Source organism: Oryctolagus cuniculus, chromosome 14 (assembly GCF_051225735.1).
Source record: "Oryctolagus cuniculus isolate XC-2025 breed Fujian yellow rabbit chromosome 14, ASM5122573v1, whole genome shotgun sequence".
NCBI lineage: Eukaryota > Metazoa > Chordata > Mammalia > Lagomorpha > Leporidae > Oryctolagus > Oryctolagus cuniculus.
The window spans coordinates 70,065,512-70,073,222 of NC_142880.1; positions in this window are offsets into that span (position 1 = coordinate 70,065,512).

Here is a 7,711-nt window from a genome sequence, read left to right on the forward strand (position 1 = left end):
CCTCTGTCCTGAAAAAAAGAAAACTAAAAAACAAACTGTTCTCCAGAGTTTTCCTAACCACATTCTCTCTGTGGGAACAGTCAAATTGTCATGAGCAATTTTGCAACCATATGTTTTCAGAGATTTCATATTTTTCCTTAACATTAGATTGTGGGTTTTTTTCCCTAGTTATTTTTGAATCTTTACTGAAGGCTAGTTTTATACTACAATGTTTAATTTGTTGGTGAATTGAGGGATCTCTGTAAGCACTCACAAGTGCAGACCTGGGGTGTTAAGGAGCAAAAAAAGATACTTTTTCTTATGGCTTCCTTCAATGCAATGAGAAAGGTCATTGACATGGTCTTAGCAAGTTCAGGGAGAGCTCCTAAAGGAAGAGACCCAGCTATGGAAGGGGTGTGGGGGCAGGAGGAGTTGGAGAAAGAGGATGAGCAGAAAGAAGGGGATGATTGACATAGATGAGTCTTTGCGTTCAATATTGGCATAGATGAATTAACCCAATGGTGTGCTAAGCTGGTTCAAATCAAGTCTTGGTGTTGACTGTGTGTGCCCTCCCACCCACTCAGAACATAAAAACTGTAAATGCTACAAATGCTGTTGTTTACCTCCCTGGAGAGTCTATTGTGAAATCTTTACAGTTCACTGCTTAGAAACTCACTGGACCCTTTAGTAAAGAAAAGCAACATAATGCAAAAAGAAAGAACTCATGAGTCAGGATGAAGGCATGGGGAGACAGGAAGAAGAATACAGGTGTTCAAGACGACAGTGTGATCATGATAACCTAGTGATCATGACTCTAGGAAAAACAAACCAGAGTTGGGCAGTTACCTAAATGATTGAGGAAAGACTTTCCTGGTTTCTGTTTTGTTTGTTTTACTTTTTTAAAAATTTTGTTTTGTTTTATTTTTTGATTAGCAGAAGCAGTCCATTTTTAGGGAGTTAAATATCACTTCTGGATAAAGCATAATTAAAATTATAATATAATGTGGAGCAAAATTAGATAAGTCCAGGCACTTTTGAAGAGTAATTGAGGAAAAATATGAATAAAAAGTAATTTAGTATCTTACATCAATTGGGAATGACCTATTATCAATGCTACTACCTATTTGAAATATTTTTAACTTATTTATTTTTATATATTTGAAAGAGAGAGGAGGAAAGGGAGAGAGAGAGAAAGAAAGAGAGATAGAGAGATAAAGATCTTCCATCTACTGGTTTCATACTCCTTCACTCCCTAAATGTGCACAATTGTTGGAGCTGAGTCAGGCCAATACCAGGAGCCTGGAACTCAATTTGAGCCTTCAAAGTAGCACATATGTTTCAGTCATCACCTGTTGCTTTCCAGGGTGTTTGTTAGCAGGAAGCTGGATCAGAAAAAGAGCTGAGACTAGAACGAGACACTCAGATGCAGTATGCAGGTGTGCCAAGCACTGTTACCTCCAATGCTGCTTATAATAGCTAATTTCTCCCAGGTTCTAGATTGTGTCATGAATGGGATTAATTATAAATATATGTAATATTACTTGATCCTAATGAAAGCCATATTAAATAATATTATAGTCCTAATTTTACAAATAAACTAAGAGGAACTTAGATATATCTAAGTCTTACCAAAAGTCTAGTCCAGAGTCTAAGCTTTTGGCCATTTTACTACTCTTTACTATTGCCATTCTTGGGATTGCTAAATCTAGTTTAAATAATTCAGAATAAATTTGATTACTGAAGAATAAGGATTCTACAGCAAAATAAGTTGCCAGTGAGCTGTTTCTGTTTTTATAGTCATGGTCTTTTTGTAACAAATATTTATTTATTTATTTATTTATGCATTTAAAAGGCAGAATATGAGAGAGAGAGAGAGAGAGAGAGAGAAGGATAGAGGGAGGCAGTAGCAGAAACAGAAGAGGGTAGGGAGAAAAAGGGAAGAGAAGGCAGATAGAGGAGACAGGAGAGAGGAGAGGGGAGAGAGGAGAGTGATCTTCCATCCGCTAAAGCCAGGGGCCAAGAACTCTACCCAGGCCTACTGCATGGGTGGCAGGGGCCCAAGGACCTGGGCCATCCTCCACTGCTTTCCCAGGCCACAGCAGAGAGCTGGATGGGAAGTGGAGCAGCCGGGTCTCGAACTGGCGCCCATATACGATGCTAGCGCTTCAGGCCAGGATATTAACCCTCTGCGCCATAGCACCAGTCCCAGTCCCAGAAAGTTTTAATTACAATTGTCTTGCATGGTTAATATTTGTATTTGTACAGCTTTTTTTTTTTAAGCTAGGAAAACATCCTCTATGTTTTTCAATTCCATGGCCAAAATGCACAGTATTTTGAGAGCCACTTTGATAATCCATTTCCATTCATGCAAAACCAAACCCTGAAATTGTCAAATGCCTTAGATTTGCTATGATTTCTAACAGATTTATGTGTTATTGCCTCATAGTCTTTAGGGTTATCAACCATGGTTCAATAAATTGGATCTGAATTCTCTCTTGTTTTTTTGTTTTTGTTTTTTTTTTTTTTTTTTTTTTTTACAGGCAGAGTGGACAGTGGTGAGAGAGAGAGACAGAGAGAAAGGTCTTCCTTTGCCGTTGGTTCACCCTCCAATGGCCGCCGCGGCCGGCGCACCGCGCTGATCCGATGGCAGGAGCCAGGAGCCAGGTGCTTTTCCTGGTCTCCCATGGGGTGCAGGGCTCAAGCACCTGGGCCATCCTCCACTGCACTCCCTGGCCACAGCAGAGAGCTGGCCTGGAAGAGAGGCAACCGGGACAGAATCCGGCGCCCCAACTGGGACTAGAACCCGGTGTGCTGGCGCCGCTAGGCGGAGGATTAGCCTAGTGAGCCACGGCACCGGCCTGAATTCTCTCTTGTGAGTAAATGAAAAAAATCAGCATTACTGGGTTATTTGAAATTCTTTACCTAAATAGAGGAATTTATATTTATCATAATTTGCATATCACAATGTTTTGGTCAGATGTTTCTCTGATGCCTAATATGCAATATGATCATTCTAAAACAGTCTACTTCAAGGGGCCAGCATTGTGGCTTAGGGGATAAAGCCACTGCCTGTGATTCCAGTATCCCAAATGAGTGACAGTTCGTGTGCCTGCTGCTCTATTTCTGATCCAGCTCCCTGCTAATGGAAAAGCAACGGAAGATTATCAAGTGTATGGGCCACTGCCACCCACGTGGGAGAACTGGGTAAGCCCGGGACATTCATGGTGTCCATTTCGGGACTGAACCAGCAGATGGAACATTTCTCTCTGTCTCTCCCTCTCTCTCTCTTACTTCAAACAAACAAACAAACAAACAAATAAATATTTTTAAAAATCTACTTTACAAGTCTTCCCATAAATTTGGTAATATATTCATCATGGTTGCCTTCAAGTACAAACACATAAAGTTTAGTCTCCTATCCTTGCAACCCACTATTCACACCACTGTCATATCCTACAGCTACTTTCTGCACATCTATTGACAGTGTCTTTTCTTCTGTAATCACACTTCAAATGATTTGGGCACACAGTGAGTTCTAGGAACCCTACTCTTCCTAATCTGAGAGCATTGTCCTATCATTTGTGATTTTTCACCGCAGATCCATGCACCTTTTCAAATAGGTCCTTTGTGCTTGAGTTTAAAGTCCAGTTCTGGATCCTGAGTTCAGCTTCCTGCTAATATAAATCCTGGAATGCAGTAGTGATGGCTCAAGTATTTGGGTCCCTGTCCCATATATGGGAAGTCTAGATTGGATTTCTGGCTCCTGGATTTGGACCCAACCCAGCTCCGGTCTTTGTGTGTATTTGGTGAGTGAACCAAATACACACAAGATGGGAGCTCTCCTTGTGTTTTTCTGTCTTTCTTTCTGAAATAAATAAACTTAAAAAAAAAGAAGCACACTAGTGATGATTGAAAACATGAGTGATAAGCTGCAGAGAGATGCAAGAGAATTCCCAGTAAACTGTATATATGAAAACTGTGAAATTCATTTCCTTTATATAAATAAATAAATATTAAAATTTAACTTTTATTTAATAGATATAAATTTTCAAAGTACAACTTTTGGATTATAGCAGCTTTTTCTCCCCATAACCACCCTCCCACCCACAACCATTCCCTCTCTCACTCCCTCTCCCATCCCATTCTTCATCAAGATTCATTTTCAATTATCTTTCTATACAGAAGATCAATTTAGTATATATTAAGTAAAGTTTTCAACAGTTTGCACCCACTGGGCCATCAAAGAAGGAAGTACCTTTGAAGGGAGGAGAGAACTTTGACCTTGACTATGGCCTTGTCTAAATTATCCTTATAATGTCATATTCTTTTCACAAATATTTAACTAACACCTAATATGTTCTATGTACTATTGTATTTCATAGATGTTTAACTAACTCCTCCAAACTTCAAAATCATGAGTCAGAAGTGATGGTAAAACATCATTTCACAAAGGAAACTTTATACTTCACAGAGAAATCTACATACCTTAATAAGGATGGAGGTTGATGAGTGTGTTTAAGTGAGAAAAAAGAAAGAATAACAAACATAATTTAGATATGTCAAAAACCTGTGGCCATATGTCTGGTTAGAGAGAATCAGATGATGCAGTATGTCTTACACAACAACGAAACTGTCATAATGGAAAATACAGACGTGACAAAGAGCTTTTAATAATTTGCTTGTCTTCTGGAAGTCTATTCCACATAAGCTAAACACTCCTTTCCTGGCCATTCTGACACATTCATGCTTTGGAGGGTAAAGGAAATGATTATAAAAGCTAATGTTTTTTGCCTAATTTGGACCAGCAAGCATAATTTGATCCATAGCATGCAGATGACAGAGTCTTTGGAAAAACCTACAGTGCTATTTCAAGGTTTGGAGTATATTTGGAGGGATATTCATTAGAAATGTAGTCTAGCTATTAAGAAGGAAGATTCTAGAAATTTAAGGTATAAAAACTCAGGAAGAAAGCTCAGAGTTAGCAATGGTGCTAATGACATGACTCTGACAATGTAAATCTCAAATTAATAAGTAAGAGATGAAGGCTCATGGTGAAGAAAATGGCATAAATGTCCAGAAAACTTTCTGTCTACATTTTGGAAGCTTGTGCACACAGAGTGAAACGGAAGGCAACCAAAGGAAAACAAGCAAAAAAGCAACAAGGACCAGTAAGAATAGAGCTAGAAGGTCAACATTCATATTGAGCTGAGGTTTGCAGAATTGGCTACCAACTGTTGAGTTTGGCTTCAGTTTGAAATAAGTAGAGGTATTTTGGGTGAATTCAAATTTGTTCTAGTTGATATATTTCCCTCATTGCTCACTTGTATAGTTCTCTAGTATTTATTTTTCTATTAGACAGAAACATTACCTTATATTAAAATAGAAGTCCTTTTACCTTTCTATATTTTCCCAAGACTTTATTAGTGCACTATAGAATTCATAAATTTTAGAAAATAATTTTCCAGCCTGCCACTGTTGGAAATGGATGAGCCCAAGTGAAAAAGATGTCAAAATTATTGTATGAAGAGGCCACAAGCTCATAGGGAGAAGGTGAAAGGGAATACCACGATACCTGCATTTATTTGAAGGCAGAGGTCATACTCAAAAGAGGATTTTTTTCTGCCTTCTGGAAATATTGTTCTAATTAACTGTGAGAGGATTATTATAAGATAGTCCATGAGAGTGAAAACTGGGAGCAGAAATGGAAGGTGAACTGTGTACAGCTTGGCCTTTGTAAAGATGAGCCGGAAATTTGCAGCTACAAGAGCATTCTCCTAACATAAAGCAAATCAGACCCAGCCTGGTCCAGGAACTAGAGGGATGTTATGAGCACCAAAGATTGTTTACAGATGTTGGGGTCTCAGCTATAAAACAATTGTGGGATTTAGCATTTACATTGGCACTCAGAAGGATAAGAGAAAGATTGAATTGTTCAAGGAAAGTTGAAATCGTGGATTGTTAGGTAACTGTTAGATTGTTGTCAGGGGATGTAATTTTCAGGATGATTACAAAAGAAAATAATCATGAATGTGAGAATAATAAATCCAAGATCTTTCCTAAAACAAATAGGTCACTCTCTTCCTTACAAAAGTTTATGGTTTCTCATTGCAACCAGGTATATATTCAACCTCATCACTTCCTTCATCCAATTAGTTGCCTTTTATTCTCCCTTTTTCATCCTTAAAAATATTCATCATTTTAAACATTTTTAAAGATAAGCACAGATTCTCATGAAGATACAAGAAATAATCAAAGAGGTTTCATATACACTTGACCTAGCTTCATGAAATGGTAACATCTTTTTTTCACACTTTTTAATTTATTTCAAGTTTTAATATATTTTTCTATTTGAAAGTTTTTATTATTAATATAAAGAGAACAGATTTTGTGTATTTTACAGATAGAATTTTAAAAACATAATGATACTTCCTTCTTCCCCCATCCCTCCCCCCTGCATTCCTGTGTTTTCTTTTAGTTTTTGATAATATATTCAATTTATTTTATAATTACAAGCTTAAAGCTCAACTAAATATAATGTGCAATAAATAAAAGGTAAAAGTACAACTGTTCCACAGGAATATATACAAGGTCTATAAACAATATTTAAATCATAGGATGTCAATTTCACTTATACTGTTGTTTTGTACTCTATATAATTAGCTACCACAACTCAGAGAAAGCATATATTTGTCTTCTGGGGCCTAGCTTATTTCACTAAGCAAAACAGTATTCAGTTTCATCCATTTGTTGCAAAATACAGCGTTTCCTTCTTTTTTTGGCTGAGTATTTTAGTACACTATGATAGCCAGACAATTGACATTGACATAATCCATAGATCTCATTTAGATTTCACAGTTAAGACAACAATTTAATCACAGTTGTTCCCTCACGTTATCCTTTTGCAACCACAGAAATCTTCTCACTTTCACTCCCCACCATGTCCTACTACTAAGAATTTTTAGCAGCCATAAATCCATATTTTATAATTTTGTCATTTCAAGAGCACTGTGTAAATAGAATCATACAGTATGTAACCCATTGAGAATGGTTTTTTCACTTAATTCTCCACGATTCATTTAGTTGCATGTGTCAGTAATTCAATCTTTGTATTGCTGAGAAGTATTTCATAGTATTGCACCTGTCATCTGTTGAAGATTATTGGGATGGTTTCCAGTTTTTTTGCCTATTACAAATAAAGCATCTATTAACATGTGTTTAAGGATTTTGTTGAAAATAAGTTTATATTTCTCATGGACAAATGCCCAGGAGTTGTAATTATGGGTTGCATGGTAAAAACATATTTAGTTTTATAAGAAAGTGAAAATTTATTTTCCAGAGTGGCTGTACTATTTATATTCCCAGCAGCAATGTATGAGTAATTCTGTTTCTCTGCATCCTTCCGGCATTTGGCTTTATCACTAGTTTTTTTTAATTCATTTGTCATTTAAAATTACTTGTTTATTTACTCATTCAAAGTGTCTTCATTGAGTGGATTTAACTTTAATTATAAATATCCTTCAAAATTGATAAGAAAGAACAAATTCTAGAAAAGCAAAATTATAACATTCTACTTCACTCTTAATACTTTTAAAATACAAATTAAAATTGGTAAGATTGAAACTAAAAAATGATTTCTTCAGTTAACCATTGAACATTTGATATATAACTGATCCATTTGCTTTATATTCTTATTATGATACCAGATTTAACGATTCATCATTTTTAGTTATCT